Below are 17,493 nucleotides of genomic sequence, written 5' to 3'. Positions count from 1 at the left end.
TGTTTTTAAATAAATGTACTGTAACTGGAACATAATAAAGTTGCTATAATTAGCATGTTGGCTCACTTCCATAGTCATACTACAGTCCCTGTTTAACTTCTTCCAAGATATACTGTAGATCATTTGTAAATTGGGCTAAGAAACGCTGACATGTAGTGATGAGCGAGTGTGCTCGCCACTGCTCTGTACTCACCCGAGCATCGCACTGGTCGACATGCTCAGCGAATATTTCCGGGTTGCTCAGGCAGGAGCTTGGGTACCCTCCCTGGATGTTTGGCGCTCTTTAGAAAGCCAATGAACATTCAGGAATTGCCTGCCACTCACTGCAATGCCGTAGCCATGTTGGTTGTGGGCATTACAGTGATTGGCTGGTCGCATGGCTTCATTGGGTCTATATAAGACCTGGTGACGCTAGGCTCATCACAGTCTATGCCAGAAACAGGCAGAGTAGGGAGAGGTGCTGCTGTGTGAGGGACAGAATTGTCAGTGTAATAGTTGAATATAGGTAGTGGTACTACAGGAGTATATACCGTATATATATATCCATCTGAACTAACAAAGCTTCTGAGGACTAATCCAGCTGCATATATTCAGTGGTGATAGCAGGAGTTAGACAGGCAGGCAGGCATGGACTGTGGCAGTGTATACAGCACAAGAGGGTCCATTGTAAGTTCTGTCTGCTCCTGCTGTTACAGACATCTGTAGACAGCCCCCGATATCAGGGACCAGGGCTAATTACTTTTTTTATCTTAATCCTGATAATTTGCTTCAAAAGCAATTCAGAGCACACCATTTTACTGCTCCATTTGCTTGTTAGCAGAATACAGCCAATTTTTTTATTTTATTCGCATTACTGTATTGTGGAAGCAGAGAAACTTTTTCAATGATCTGACGTGATCCATATGACTGATGTAATAATACAGAAATTTTGTGGAAAGTGCCAAATATTGCACTGAATTTAAAGTCAGACAGCTGTGTTTTGTTGAACCAAATGACATTTGGTTGCTGACAAATACCATACTATTAGGCCACTGCCTGAAACCGTGGCCATCAGACGTGATCCCATATGACTGCAGTAATAATAGACATTTTGTGGAGCGTTCCAAATATTCCACTCAATTTAAAATTAGATATCTGTGTTTTGTTGAACCAATTGACACTTGGTCGCTGACATATACCATACTATTAGGTGACTGCCTGAAACCGCGACCAACAGACTTTATCCCATATGACTGCCGTAATAATACAGAAATTTTGTGGAGCGTGCCAAATATTCCACTGAATTTAAAGTCAGCCAGCTGTGTTTTGTTGAACCAATTGACACTTGGTCGCTGACAAATACCATACTATTAGGCGACTGCCTGAAACTGTGGCCTTCAGACAATATCCCATATGACAGTCATAATAATACATAAATTTTGTTGAGCGTGCCAAATATTCCACTCCATTTCAAGTTAGACAGCTGTTTGTTGAACCATTTGACACTTGGTTGCTGACAAATACCATACTATTAGGTGACTGCCTGAAACCATGGCCATCAGATGTGATCCCATATGACTACCCTAATAATCCAGCAATTTTTGTGAGCATGTAAAATTTTTTTCACTCCATTTAAAGTATTGCAGTTGTTGGTTCAAACCTATTCACAGTTGGTCGCTGACAAATAGCATATCTGTGAACAATGTTGTCAGAGTATTAAGCCACTTTTACGAGCTGACAAAAAAAAACATACAAAAAACAAGCGGAAAAAATATTAAGAAACATGCTTTCCAGGGTAATTACTTGCATATATGGCCAAAGAAATACTAAAAAAAAAGTTACGAACTCTTGAAGACATTTATGCGACCAGAATGAACACTCATCTGGAGCTGATGACATCACCTAGCAGCACCTGTCCCTATTGTAAATGCATCTAACAGTGTTATCGTTAGGGAATATAATAGATTTAAAATATTTTTTGCCAGCAGTATGCAATATAAGGCAATAATACCTGGCTGGATCGGTGTAATGCGCTAGGGATACTGCGATACCTCACCCGTAAACAAATTTCAGATAAGACAGTTAATATTCTAGAATATAGAATCTATTTGAATTGTCCTTCCCTTTTTTAAGGAGTGGGTCTCCTATATTGTTATTGCATATGCAGCAATTTCAAGGGCTGCCAAAAATTAGGACACACTCCAATACACATTTGAAGAGAAGTAAAAAAATTAAATAAATAAAAACACAGTAGGATCTTACTTTAGTATAAAAACCAGACTTGCCAATGTAATCACATTTTTCAGCTCCTGCACCTCCTCCTTCTCCTCCTACTGTTCGACCTCCATCTCCAAAATCAAAACATCAGTCACAAGCTGGAAGCACTGCAGCACTGTCTCAGCCAAGCGGCAACAGGCTGTGCTGAAGATAATATGCTTAATGCTTAGGTGACAAAGCGCACACCGCTGCAGAGTTGTTGAAAGCTGTAACACAGTAGCCTGATCTGTGGCTCTCACCGCTGAACATGTAGCCAGGCATGGTCGTGTGTGGCAATGGCCGGAACCTGGTGGTGGAGAAATGACAACCGGAGTAGTTACAGTTTCCCTCTATGCCATTTTTTTCACCGAGCTAAAGAATATGGCTGTGGTGAAGTACAACTCTCACTGAGAAGCAATGTCAGACTGAAGAACAGTGGGCCCACCAGAGGATTTGATTCTGAGGGCCCTCCTTTCTCCCCCGCTCAAAAGCCCCATCTGCAAAGTTTGCGCTATGAACTTTACTGATGGAGAAGCCAGGGTTTTACTGAAGGATTCTCTGGTGGGCCCGTGCAACACTGCCGAAAAGCAGCCCTGGCTAAGAAAAGGTCTGTGTGAAGGTTGCTGGACACTCTATGGCTGCTTTTTTTACTGAGGGTGAGAACACATAAAATCCTTGCAGATGTTGTCCTTGCTGGGATTTGAACCCAGGACCCCAGCACTGCAAGGCTTCAGTGCTAACCACAGACCCACTGTGCTGCCCTCTCTGTTCTCCCTCTGATATCTAACATGCTGGAGAAACTTGCCACTCAGTATCATCAGCTCTTTTGTGAGAAACTAATGCATTTGGGCAGCCACTCCGTCTAACAAATAAAATTCCTGAGAAGGAAATTGTGGATTGCTTCGCTGCTGGCACTGGGGCCACTGCTAATATCATGGTGTCATGCCATAGTTCATTGGAAATACTCCAGGCTGGTAGGAGCCAAGCTGATTCCCACAGAAAAATGCCAGCAGCAAGCTAAGGAGATGGTGGCCTCTATCATTATCATGACCTGCAAGATTTGCACTATGAACTCTCCTGAAGAAGCCAGGACCCGCCGGAGGAGTCTTTAGTTCTCTGGTGGGCCATCCAACCCTGCAGCGAAGCAGCCCTTTCTGTGTGTAGGTTCCCGGACACTCTATGGCTGCTTTTTTACTGTGAACTTCCTCCAGCAATCTATAAGATTGCAATCTACAGGATCCCTTCACTGTTTCCCAATTGCCCAGCGTATCCAGTTCAAACTACTAAAACTGACCTGCAAATCCATCCATAACCTTCTCCTCAGTACATCTCTGAACTAATCTCTTCCGATATATTCCCTTACGTAATTTCCAGTCTAACATGCTAGAGAAACTAGCAAGGTTTGCACTATGAACGCTTCTGAAGGAGAAGCCAAGGCCCACCGGAGGAGTCTCCGGTTCTCTGGTGGGCCCGTCCAACCCTGCCATGAAGCAGCCCTGGCTAAGAAAAGTCTGTGGGAAGGTTCACAGATACTCTATGGCTGCTTTTTTACTGTGGACTGGCTCCAGCAATGTATTCACTGGCTCTTCATTGCCCAGAGACTCCAGTTCAAAATCCTAACCATGGCATGCACAGCCATTAACAACCTGTCTCCTCCATATATCTGTGACCTAGTCTCCGGGTACATACCTGCACGCAACCTCCGATCCTCACAAGATCTCCTTCTCTACTCCCGTCTTTTCTCCTCTTCCCATAAAAGATTTCTCCCATGCATCCCCCCTACTCTTGAACTCTGTACCCCAACATATCAGACTCAAGCCTACGGTTGAAACCTTTAAAAGGAAGCTGAAGACCTACCTGCAATATCCCTCACTGCTCGACCAGCTGTTCCCTCACCTACTGTATCCTCACACATCTCTTATAGACTGTTTGTACGCCCTCATGGGCAGGGTCCTCTCTCCTCTTGTACCAGTTGGCGACCTCTTTTCACATGTAAAGCGCCATGGAATAAATGGCGCTATAATAATAAGTAATAATTATACTACTTGTACTCTGGGTCAATTGATGTCACTTTCTTGGTGTCTGCTCCTAAATTGATGTGTTTTGTTAGCTTTTGATCCCGTTTGAAGGTGTTGTGTATGCTTTTGTTTTTGGCCTCCATTGAATCCAATGGTGTTTGGCAATGTTCTGCGAATATTTGACAATTACATTGGCGAATATTGCAAAAACAGAGATCGTAATCCAAAACGAATATTGAAATATTCACTTGTCTCTAATCAGAAACACCCTTTAAAAAATTATGTGGGCATGGCATGATGGTCACCCTGGTGATATGGTGGTGGTGGAGGATGAGGAGAAGGAGGAGAGCGACATAAAATAGAACAATTCCTGAAGTGCATATGTAGCGCCCCGAGGGTTCGGCCGCTACAGGGGTATTGCACCTCAGACCGGAGGTGTGATATTCCACTCCCAGGTAAGGATGGAGTATGGACCAGGGCTCAGTTAGCTGCATACAGCACACACACCCCATTTCAGAGGGACAGCTCAACGGTGCTCCCACTAGACATAAGTGCAGGCACGACCGACCATGTCCCTGCTGGAGTGGGGAGGGAGGGGTGGAACACCCAGTGCTGTAGGGGCAGATAGGGGGCGGTTCCTGAGCGTAGGAAGGAGCCCATTGGTTGCTGGTCACCTGGGCTCATGGCTAGAGGGAGGTATAAAAGGTGGGCACCATCTTAGATCTAGGTTCGTTCTGTGGAGAGGAGAAGACAGGGAGCAGCAACTCAGGCTGAGTGCTGCTCCAGAGGCAGGCCTAGGGAAGAGGCCGGGGCCTGAGAGGAGAAGGAGAAGTGGGCCTGGAGAAGAGGCCGAGGAGGAGGTGAACGGGAGCTGAGATTCTGGCTCATCTCAGCTCCAAGAGAAAGGAACAGAAACAGAAAGGAACTGCAAAGAAGGAGAGACAGAGAAACAGAAGGGCTCAGGAACAAGAAGGTGGAAGGGACCCTAAGAACCCACGAGAATCCAGGGTGCAGGGTCAGGCAGATTAAGGGTACCGGATCCCAAGTTGGTGGAGGAGAAACAACCCTCAGCCAAAGACCGGTCGTCGTGATCATATATTGGTGCGACACCTCATCAAACCTGCTAGGAAGGCACCATATAGGACAGCGGAGGACGGGGCCCACGTTTAACCGCACAGGTCCGCGGCAGCTGGACAAAAGTGGGTCACTGGTGAGGCAGGCCAGAGAAAGGATAAAAGGGGGTCCTGTGCCATGCTCCTGAACTGCCTGGGAGTTGACCGAGCCCCTCACCTGGTGGACGCAGCACGGTTCGGGCGGTCACTGCTGGCCGAAGTGACCTGGAACAAACGAACTGTGAGTAAAGACCCTGGACTGTAACTTGTTGTCTGTGTGCTCCTTCGCGCCTCCAGCACTATCAGCACCGGGACCCGCACTACCATCACTCCCAACATCCACTACACTGCCCTGGGGCTGCACTCTTCCCGTGGGGAGTCACATCACCTCAGCTGCACCCATCATCAGCCCCAGCGGACTGCCTTGCAGCGGCGGTTCCTAATAACCGCAATCCACGGGTGGCGTAGTCGGACATTACTTGGAGCGCATAGCAGACTACCATTGGCCTGACCACCCTGAGCCGCGGGACCGGGCCGCCACCACTACTACCCCCATCGTTCCCCTATCGCCCGGATCCGCGTGCCTCACGGCCCAGGGGGCGAGTCACATACCCATATCTGGGTGTGAAGGGGTGCATGGGAATAGACCCCAAAAAAGATAACCACTGGATTTGAATTTATGTTCGATGCTATCATCTGGTGGTGTTGAGAAGTCTGGCCCAATCCAGCCCTTATTCATTTTGATAAGTTAGCCTGTCAGCATTTTCAGTTGTGCCTATCAATTATACCAGTTATAATGCCCCCAGTGGCACTAAAAACCATCTCTGACAAAACGCTAGTGGCCAGGACCTCTGAGTCGTAGAGAGACAGTTCATGCCACGTGTCCAGCTTGGATACCCAACAGTTGTAAGGCACAGAGAGGAATCATGGAAGACTGTGGTACGGTCGCCATGGTATTCCTTCAGCATATTCCAAAACTTTTCCCTCCTTGTCAGAGTACCCTGTGTATCAGGGCCTGGGCACTTGAAGGGTCTGAGAAAACTGCCCCAGACCTTTGACAGCGTTCCCCTGCCTCTGCCACATTTGGTTTGTGTCTCCCTCGCTTGTACAACTTGGTTGTCCAATGAACTGTCTGTGACCTCTGACGCCAGCGTTGTCAGATGGGAATGGGAATTTTTTTTGGGTTATAATTCTTCAAAAAGAGTTTGACTTAATATCTTCAAAAATGAACTCCTTCGGTTTCCTCCCTCTACTAACCTGCCTATACCTGACTTTTACTAATCTAACTATATCTGACTGTTACTAACCTACCTTTCCTTTACCTAACTTTTACTAACCTAACTATATCTGACTTTCACTAACCTACCTATACCTGACTTTGCAATTTCCTTTAGGTGGTGCCACCGTAACTCCCACTTGGCATGCTTGATGTCTTGGAGTCATATTTGACACACAGCTTTCCTTTATTCAAAGTGGAAACTCACTCACTCGCTTATATCACCTGCACCTTAAAAATATCTCCAGAATTCGGCCTTTTCTCACCTTTGATGATGCTAAAACTCTTACCGTCGCTCTTATTCACTATTGCAACTCTCTTCTAATCAGTCTCCCTCTAAACAAACTGTCTCCTCTACAATTCCTTGTGAATGCAGCAGCCAGGATCATATTTCTATCAAGCCGCTTCATCGACGCCTCTACCCTGTGCCAGTTATTGCACTGGTTAGGTCAAACAATCACTACAGAATACAATACAAACTCATCTCTCTCACCCACCAAGCTGTCCACAGTTCTGCACTGCCCTATATCACATCCGTCATTTTTGTGTATCACTCCTCCAATGCACTCCTTTCTGCAACTGATCTAAGATTGACATTGTCCTTAATCAGAACCTCACACCTCCGTCTCCAAAAATTATCTCATGCCGTGCCAGTTTTCTGTAATGCTCAAAACGCGTTCAACGCGTTAGTCATGGTAAAGGCAGCTGAACATAAAGTCAGCCATGTGTGCCAGACTGCCAACAGCCAAGACTTCCCTATACTCATCAAGAGGATGACTGTCCATGTTCTCTTCCTCCTACTCCCCATTATAACCCAATCCGCATTGAGATGAGATGAGGCTAGGCTGAATAGCATCATCCTATATAGTTCCTTGCTCCGCCTGCAATGCCTCCTCTTTAATTGTGAGCAGCGAACGTTTCAGTTGACAGAGAAGCGGGCTGATGATGCTAATTATGGCGTCATCACTGCTCACCATCTTGGTTGAGTCCTCAAAGTTTTGGAGGACGGCACAGATGTCAGACATCCATGCCCACTCATCAGCTCTTATGTGCTGATGCTGACCTGACTGCCGACAGGCGTGTTGAAGCTGGTATTCAACAACTGCTCTCTGCTGCTCAAAATCATTCCAAACATCTGCAATGTTGATTTCCAATGCGTGGTCACATCGCACACCAGTCGGTGAGCTGGAAGCTACAAACGCTGCTGAAGCCCAGCCAGGGCAGCGGAAGCTGCAACTGATTTTCTGAAATGGGCACACACGCGGCGTACTTTCACAAGCCACTCTGGCAGATCCGAGTAAGTGTTGAGAAGACACTGAACCACTAAGTTGAGTACATGGGCCAGGCATGATACATGTGCGAGCTTGCCTAGCTTCAGAGCCAACATCAGGTTCTCTGAAACAGCTTTCAACAACTCTGCAATGGTGTTCAGTTTGTCGCCTAAGCATTCAGTCCTGCTTATTGTTATTGGCACTCACAAAGTACATAATCTGAAATGTCTACTGAAAAAAATGAATCAAGTGTTGGAGATGGAAGCTGAAGAGGAGGAGGTGGTGGTTCAGGAGCTGTAGAATGTGGGGGCAACCCTGATTGACCCAGGACCCGCAATCCTCGAAATAGGAAGGACTTATTCTGTCCCAGGGTCCCACTGGGTTCCTGCTTCCACAATATTAACCCAGTGAAATGTGTCAGTGAGATGCATTGTCCCTGGCCACATTCACTTGTCCTCATGTTTGTGGTTAGGCGGTCCTCCCCACTAACTGCCCTGCGGAGGGCACGGGTAATGTTCTGTGACCCATGATTGTGTAATGCAGGGACGACACCGAGAAAAATAGTGGCTGCTGTGGACAGAGTATGGAGCCCCGGCCGTCGCCATGAGGTTGTGGAAAGCTTCCACCTCCACGGGCCTAAAAGGCAACATTTAAAGGCAAGCAGTCCAGAAATGGGACAGTTTAGTATTCCGGCCTGTGTGTGGGTGGGTGGCTGGTTGCATTCTTTCACTCGCAAGTAACAGATAGCTAAGGAGATGGATGGTCTCATCATGAATAATTTGCCCATTGTCTCGGAGACCGACCACTGCTGCTCTCTGCCTTCTGAACATTGTGTTGAAACTTGATTGACCCAGGGCCCGCAATCCCGGATGTGTTCCGTCTCAGCGTCCAACTGGGTCCCAGATTCCACAGTATTAACCCAGTGGAATGCGTCAGTGAGATGTTTGTGGTTAGGCAGTCCTTCCCACTAAGTGCACTGGGGAGGACACTGGTAATGTTCTGAAACCCATGCTTGTGTAAGGTGGGGACGACACCTGGAGAAATAATGGCTCCCTTCTTGGTCCCCAGCCGACGCCATGAGGTTGTGGAAAGCTTCTGCCTCCATGAGACTAAAAGGCAACATTTCAAGGCAAGCAGTCCAGAAATGTGGCAATTTAGTATTGCGGCCTGTGGGTGGGTATGTGGATGGCTGCATAAATGTGCTTGCATTCCAAGTAAGTAGTGATGGGAGAGCACTAAAATTCTCAGGTACTTGTTGCTCTAGTCGAGCAGATTGAAATGCTCGAGTGCTTGGTCCTAGCAACGAGCCCAATATAAGTATATGGGAAACTTAAGCATTTTTCCAGAGCCCCTCCCCCCAGCCGTCTGCAGAGAGCCTAAAAATTGCCCAAATCGATGGGAACGAACAGTGCTAAAATGACATGGGAACAGCATGGGGAAGCATCTCTGACTCCCAGATCACTGCTGTCAACAATGGATTTTGCTGGGAAAAATGTTAAGGAACATTTTTTCCATGGTAATGAAGTGCATATAAGGCAAAATAAATAACAAAAAACAAAAATGATCCTCCACACTGTAGCATCGGCGTCTCTGCCCCCTGCTAGGCAGAGACGCCGTCCCTCTCACCTTCCTGTTCCGGGCGCAGCGTCCTCCAGCGCTCCTTCCCTCGCTGCTGCCGGCGCACGCTCCTTCCCGGGCACTGTGCTTAGGGCATGCGCGCGCTCCCCCTCTCTTAAAGGGACCGCGCGCGCCGTTCTAAGGAGTCCCTGGTCAATAGCCAGAGGACCTCCCATATATAAGGCACCTCCTCCAAAATGGAGGTGCCCGAGCAAAGTTGTTGCAAAGCATACTCACCTCTGCTTCAGCCCTCAGGTCCCGTTGCCAGCCTGACTACCAGTCCAGTCTGCCTGCTTGTCTGCTCTTCAGCCCGATAGTCGGTCTCAAGCATCCACCAGTCTGTATATGGGCAAGTCCACCTACGTACCAGGAAGCACCTGCCAGTTACCTGCCTGCTACCTGCCGTACTTGCTAGCCCGCTCACCTGGGAGCGCTCACCTGCTACCCGCCTGCTAGCCTACCTGGAGGCTCTGCTGTCACTTTCCGTGACCACCTGCCTGCCAGCCAAGAGACTCTTACCTGCTCTGCCGTCACTTTCCGTGACCACCTGCCTGCCTGCCGAGATACTCTTACCTGTTCTGCCGTCACTTCCCGTGACCACCTGCCTGCCAGCCAAGAGACTCTTACCTGCTCTGCCGTCACTTTCTGTGACCACCTGCCTGCCTGCCAAGAGACTCTTACCTGCTCTGCCGTCACTTGCCGTGACCACCTGCCTGCCTGCCAAGAGACTCTTACCCGTTCTGCCGTCACTTGTCGTGACCATCTGCCTGCTCACCCAGAGACTGCTACCCTCCTGTTGTGTCCACCCACTACACCAGTCAGTCCCCGCTATCTGACTCGTGGGAGCCACCTGCTCAATTACAAGGTCGTCCGCAGACTAACACCTGCCCCTCGGGGTCCCTCCTTGTTCCAAGGCACAGAGGTTCCACCACCCGACCCCGTTACACACACCTTGGGCTATGTTCACACGTAGCATTTTTGATGCATTTTTGCACTGCTTTCAATGGTGAAAAATACATTTACAAATAAATGTTATTTTACTACCTTATCTGCCCATGTGGTGTGTGAGACATCATCAGACACATCCTGTTTCATTTATAAAGGAGGGACTCTGACAGTCACAAAGCCTATTTTTATAGGGTCATCAGGCAGCCCTTACTATTCTTAAAGGGCCAGCAGTCAGCCCTCTCTATCGTTAGATAGCCATCAGCCGGCTATGTTTTGTTGTTCCCATTATTAACGAGTGGGTCTCCTATACTGCTTTGCTTTTGCAGTGACTGCAAGGGCTGCCAAAAATTTGCATGCACCCCAATACCCCTTTGAAGAGACATACAGGAGGGTCTCAGTAAAAAAAATATTCACGTTTAACCCCTTCGCAACCTTGGGTTTTGTCGTTTTTGCTTTTTCGTTTTTTGCTCCCCTTGTTCCCAGAGCCATAGCGTTTTTTTTTTTGGACAATATGGCTGTGTGAGGGCTTATTTTTTGTGGGACAAGTTGTACTTTTCAACGCCATTACTAGTTTTACCATATCCTGTACGGGAAAATGGGAAAAAAATTCCAAGTGCGGTAAAATTGCAAAAAAAGTGCAATACCTCAGTTGTTTTTTATTTATTTTTTTACTACGTTCACTGAATGCTAAAGCTGACCTGCCATTCTTATTCTCCAGGTCACTACGAGTTCGTAGACACCAAACATGTATAGGTTATTTTATATTTAAGTGGTGAAAAAAAAATCCAAAATTTGGTGAAAAAAACTAAAAAAAAATAGTGCCATTTTCCGAGACCTGTAGCGTCTCCATTTTTCGTGATCTGGGGCTGGGTGAGGGTTTATTTTTTGCGCGCCGGGCTGTCGTTTTTATTGATAACATATTTGGGTAGATCCGATGTTTTGATCGCCCGTTATTGCATTTTATAGCAATTTTGCGGTGACCAAAAATCGTAATTCTGGCGTTTAGAATTTTTTTCTCGTTACACCGTTTACCGATCGGATTAATTCTTTTGACCTTCTAAATGACCTTTTTGGGGTTATCTGCAGAGTCTTTAAAAAACAACCTGACTCTGGAAGACCTAACAGTTGTACTGGCAACTTCCGTCGTGTTGGTGTTACGGGAAACGCTTGCCCGCCTTGTGTCTGCGGCTACCTCATTGCTTCTTCCTGTCTGTTGTGGTGCTATGCCTCCCTTCCCCTGTGTGCTGCTTTCCTTGCTCTTCATGTCCTCCTGCCAGGTTGGGTCAGTGACTATATCGTCCACCACCTCATCTTCCAATTCCGCACCCTGGTCCTACTTCTGACTTTCTGGCAATTGTGTCTCATCATCATCCACCTCTTGGGACAGTAATTGCACTTTCCCACTGTTGCCTTTGTGTGACCGTGGCTTTCAAATATTTGGGCATCACTACATGTGATCACCTCTTGCCCCGCTTGAAGCTGGCTGTGCGAGAGGCCCGAATCTATAAATGGAAAAGTGAACAGCTCTTCGGAGTATCCAAGTGTGGGATCAGTTTTCTCTGGGCACTTGGCATGGTGGGAGGAAGGAGGATCAGGATGAGGAATATGCAGTCCAGACTCATGGCTACTGAGATTTGACAGTGTGGAAGAGAAGGTGGTGGTGGTGGTGGTGGCAAACTCACTGGAAGTATTATCTGCTAGCCAACCAACAACCTTTTGACACTGCTCTGGGTTTAATAGTGGTGTGCTGTGGTCCCCTAGTAATTAGGACAGGAAGGGAGGGCGACATGATGTGTAAGCTTGTTGTGGCACAATGTCAGCTTGCCCACTGCCTCTGCCTCTGCTTCTGCATGCACCATCACCATCACGTCCACTTCCCTGTCTCTTGCCATGCGCCTTGCCCATTTTAAATGGAGGATAATATTTTGCACGGTCCCTACAAATGTCTGGATTTGTACCGCAGTAATATAGGATACATCTGAAAGATGCTCATGGTTTTAAATACTGGCCTTGTAATTACCATTATTGGCAGCGACCACATGTGCATATCTTCACCAACACACTACTGCCAAACTGTAAAAGGAGGATAACATTTTGCACAGTTCCTACAAATGGCTGGATTTTTACCACTGTAATATGGGATCACGTCTAATTATGGAAAAGATCTGGCTGTATTCTGCAGTGCTAACATATGGAGCCGTAAAATGTTGGACTCTATTACTTTTTAAGAAAATAATCAGGATTAAGATAAAGAAAGGCCTGATATCTAGTCCAATGCTATCTGTAACATAAGCAAAAAGAAGCAAAACCTACAAAAGACAAAAAATATATCTCATACCTTACCATCATTATATATAAATGTAAAGCAAAGTTGCATATTAGATATAGGGTACTTAGTGAACTATTTTTGATCAAAAAAGTATACAAGCCGTCCCACCAGCGACAAGGTGACCCTAAATTGGGACGGTACCTACACTGTCTATATTAAAAGCCTTACTGTATATCAAAGTTGAAGTAATGCATATAAAAGGGTAGACAAATAGGACCGGGTCCCAACTCCAGACCACCTAGGCCCGTGGTAAGCTACATATATACTAATCAGCTCAACAAAGTGGATGCCACACCCTTAATTTGCACAGAATGCAAACAAGACAAAAAACCAAGCAATGTGAACTGAGGTCTAAGATGGTACACATGCAAGAAATAGGAGCATGTTCACACTAGCAAAAAGAAGCAAAACCTACAAAAGACAAAAAATATATCTCATACCCTACCATCATTATATATAAATGTAAAGCAAAGTTGCATATTAGATATAGGGTACTTAGTGAACTATTTTTGATCAAAAAAAGTATACAAGCCATCCCACCAGCGACAAGGTGACCCTAAATTGGGACGGTACCTACACTGTCTATATTAAAAACCTTACTGTATATCAAAGTTGAAGTAATGCATATAAAAGGGTAGACAAATAGGACCGGGTCCCAACTCCAGACCACCTAGGCCCGTGGTAAGCTACATATATACTAATCAGCTCAACAAAGGGGATGCCACACCCTTAATTTGCACAGAATGCAAACAAGACAAAAAACCAAGCAATGTGAACTGAGGTCTAAGATGGTACACATGCAAGAAATAGGAGCATGTTCACACTAGCAAAAAGAAGCAAAACCTACAAAAGACAAAAAATATATCTCTAACCCTACCATCATTATATATAAATGTAAAGCAAAGTTGCATATTAGATATAGGGTACTTAGTGAACTATTTTTGATCAAAAAAAGTATACAAGCCATCCCACCAGCGACAAGGTGACCCTAAATTGGGACGGTACCTACACTGTCTATATTAAAAACCTTACTGTATATCAAAGTTGAAGTAATGCATATAAAAGGGTAGACCAATAGGACCGGGTCCCAACTCCAGACCACCTAGGCCCGTGGTAAGCTACATATATACTAATCAGCTCAACAAAGTGGATGCCACACCCTTAATTTGCACAGAATGCAAACAAGACAAAAAACCAAGCAATGTGAACTGAGGTCTAAGATGTTACACATACAAGAAATAGGAGCATGCTCACACTAGCAAAAAGAAGCAAAACCTACAAAAGACAAAAAATATATCTCATACCCTACCATCATTATATATAAATGTAAAGCAAAGTTGCATATTAGATATAGGGTACTTAGTGAACTATTTTTGATCAAAAAAAGTATACAAGTGTCACGGGTGTGTCGCCACGAAGATCGTCACAATTACACAGCCTGACTTCTCGCAGCTGAGTTTTTGGTGCTTTGTGTTTTTCGGCAGTGAGGGAGTTAACTCTCTCTCTCTCTGTGCTAGACGAGGTCCAGCCTCGCCCAGCTGCAATCAATGCTGCTGTAGTGGGACTCCTTCAAATGCCTGCCGGTCTGTTAGATAAGTGTCGGTGAAAGCATTTCATGCAGACTAACAGAGCGGATCGTGGTATTTGGAGTTTCAGAGCTAAGTGCATTTGGAGTGTTTTTTCCCTTCCTCGCTTTATCATTTATCTCCTTTCCCGTTGGTGTTCCCTCTGTTGTAGTTGTGTAGTTTTTGTATGCAAGGTGGTTTTGGTTTTACCCTTGTACTGTCTCGTTCGTCTAAGTACTGAGTGTGGGCATATTATTACCTGTCCCCTTTTGTTGTGATCAGGGGTCCTTCTCAGGACTAGATTACTTAGGTGCAGGGATCCTCAGGAGGTAGGGGTTACGCTGGCGGCCTGGACCTCTGTACCTTTAACAGTACCTCCAGGTAGAGGGATTAGTCAGGGCCCCAGCTTAGGGTCAGCTTAGGCCCCCTACCTCCAGTACACAGAGACAGCGTGAAAATTTCACCGACCACTTAGATTTTCTCCAGCTACCATGGATCCAGTAGCCGGTCTAGCTCGGCAGTTCCAGAGTTGTCCATGGAGCTGGCGGACGTTAGGTCCAAGGTTTTGTATCCTCAGGACCAAGCCGGACCAGAACCTAAAGTAGCTCTCCCTGACAGGTTCACTGGGGGGCGGGACAAGTTTTTTGTTTTCCGGGAGGCATGCAAGTTGTACTTTCGGCTGCGGCCTCGGTCATCGGGGAGTGAAGAACAAAGGGTGGGAATTGTCATCTCGCTCCTACAAGGGGACCCACAATCTTGGGCGTTCTCTCTTCCCCCGGGCTCCTCGGCTCTCCAGTCAGTGGATAGGTTTTTTGCTGCTCTGGGTCTTGTGTATGATGATCCGGATCGGATCTCCCTTGCTGAATCTAAGTTACGTAGGATCCAGCAGGGAGATCGTCCGGCGGAGGAATTCTGTTCGGAGTTCCGTAGGTGGGCCACTGACACCCAGTGGAATGACCCGGCTCTTAGGAGCCAGTTTTGTCAAGGTTTATCCGACAAATTACAGGATGTGTTGGCACAGTATGACTCTCCCGCGTCACTGGAAGCCGCTATGGCCCTTGCTATTTGCATTGACAGACGGCTTCGGGAGAGGTGCGGGATAACTCCACCCCCTGTGATGACTCCACCTCCTGCAAGGTCCCCTCATATGGTGGTTCCCCTGGTCAGTCCAGAGGAGCCTATGCAATTAGGAGGGACATCATTTCGGGGGAGGGGACCGGTGGTGCGCCATAAGACAGGAAGGTGTTTCTTCTGCGGGAGAAAGGGACATTTTATTGGGGGGTGTCCATCCCGTCCCTTGCAGAGTGAAGAGTCGTCGGAAAACTGTTGATCCCAGGTTGTGTGGTGGACGGCAATCTGGGAGTAGGTATTTCGTCCCTAGGTTCGTCTCAGTTTCTCGTACCGGCGGAGGTGGTGGTGGGTACGAGAACTGAGAGGATATCTGTTCTTCTGGATAGTGGGGCCGGGGCTAATCTGGTGGACGCTCGGTTTGCCCAGGTTCAAGGTATGCGATTGGGTGAGTTGGCTAAACCCATCCCCATATTCTCGATCGATGCCAGGCCTCTCGGTCAGGGAAGTTTTTTGCAAGCTGTGCATAACGTAAAACTTCAAGTGGGGGCGATACATAAAGAACTGTTGTCTTGCTACGTGTTGGAGGGTCTTCCCACTCCTATAGTGTTGGGCCTTCCTTGGTTAACTAAGCATAACCCGGTTATTAATTGCCAATCCAGAGAGATAAGCCAATGGAGTAAATTCTGTAATAAAAACTGCATGAATACGGTCATCGGTGCGGTTACTCCTAGGGTCTTACCTCCATTTCTGGCGGACTTTGAGGATGTATTCTCGGAGAAAGGGTGTCAGGAACTACTTCCTCATCGCGAGTATGACTGTTCTGTAAAACTGCTCCCTGAGGCCAAGTTACCTAAAGCTAGGTTGTATAACCTTTCTGGTCCTGAGAGGCAGGCCATGAAGGATTATATTTCAGAAAGTCTGGCTAAGGGGCATATTAGACCTTCATCTTCACCGGTGGCCGCGGGGTTCTTCTTTGTTAAGAAGAAAGATGGAGGCCTACGCCCTTGCCTGGATTTCCGTGAACTTAATCGGATTACGGTCCGAGATCCGTATCCGCTCCCTCTTATTCCCGATCTCTTTAATCAGATCGTGGGCGCCAAATGGTTCTCTAAGTTGGATCTCAGGGGGGCGTACAATCTGATTAGGATGAAGGAGGGGGATGAGTGGAAGACGGCGTTTAACACTCCGGAGGGGCATTATGAGAACCTTGTCATGCCATTCGGTCTGACTAATGCCCCGGCGGTGTTCCAACACTTTGTTAATGACATTTTTCGCCGCCTGGTGGGACAGTTTGTTGTCATATATCTGGATGATATCTTAATTTACTCGCCGGATCTGGTGTCTCATCAGGAGCACGTTAGGCAGGTGTTACAGATCTTGCGGGATATTAAACTGTATGCCAAATGGGAAAAGTGTGTGTTTGCCGTACAGGAACTCCAGTTTTTAGGCTTCCTGGTTTCAGCGTCCGGTTTTCGTATGGACCCTGGGAAAGTGCGGGCAGTTCTTGAGTAGGATCGGCCAGAGAATCTTAAGGCACTACAACGTTTCCTGGGGTTTGCTAATTATTACCGGAAGTTCATTCGTAATTTCTCGTCCATGGTTAAGCCTCTCACAGACATGACTAAAAAGGGGATGGATTTTTCTAGGTGGTCTGACAAGGCTTGTCAAGCATTCTCCTCCTTGAAAAAATGTTTTGCCTCGGCACCCATACTCATTCAACCTGATGCGTCACAGCCATTCATTGTAGAGGTAGACGCTTCCGAGGTAGGGGTGGGAGCAGTATTGTTACAAGGTTCGTCCCCTGGTAAGTGGCATCCGTGCGCCTTTTTCTCTAAAAAATTGTCGTCAGCTGAGAGGAATTACGATGTCGGCAATAGGGAACTCTTGGCCATTAAGTTAGCTTTTGAGGAGTGGCGCCATTTTTTAGAGGGGGCAGTCCATCCGGTCACCGTCATCACCGATCACAAGAACCTGCTATATCTGGAGTCCGCGAAATGTCTGAATCCCAGACAAGCTAGGTGGTCATTGTTTTTTACCAGGTTTAATTTTGT

At 46.8% G+C, this 17,493-nt stretch overlaps 1 protein-coding gene across 10 annotated transcripts in view; it reads left to right on the top strand.

The window, feature by feature from the left end:
- The window catches only part of LOC141265127 (ATP-binding cassette sub-family B member 5-like), a 1,418,963-nt gene that overhangs the window by 1,067,838 nt on the left and 333,632 nt on the right, over positions 1–17,493 (top strand). The gene's annotated exons all lie outside the window — the stretch shown is intronic.

The sequence above is a fragment of the Phyllobates terribilis genome, unplaced genomic scaffold (assembly GCF_046119375.1).
Source record: "Phyllobates terribilis strain yellow unplaced genomic scaffold, ASM4611937v1 Scaffold_4__5_contigs__length_816908805, whole genome shotgun sequence".
Lineage (NCBI taxonomy): Eukaryota > Metazoa > Chordata > Amphibia > Anura > Dendrobatidae > Phyllobates > Phyllobates terribilis.
Note: the sequence above shows the minus strand (reverse complement) of the source record. Positions and strands in the feature narration are given on the sequence as shown.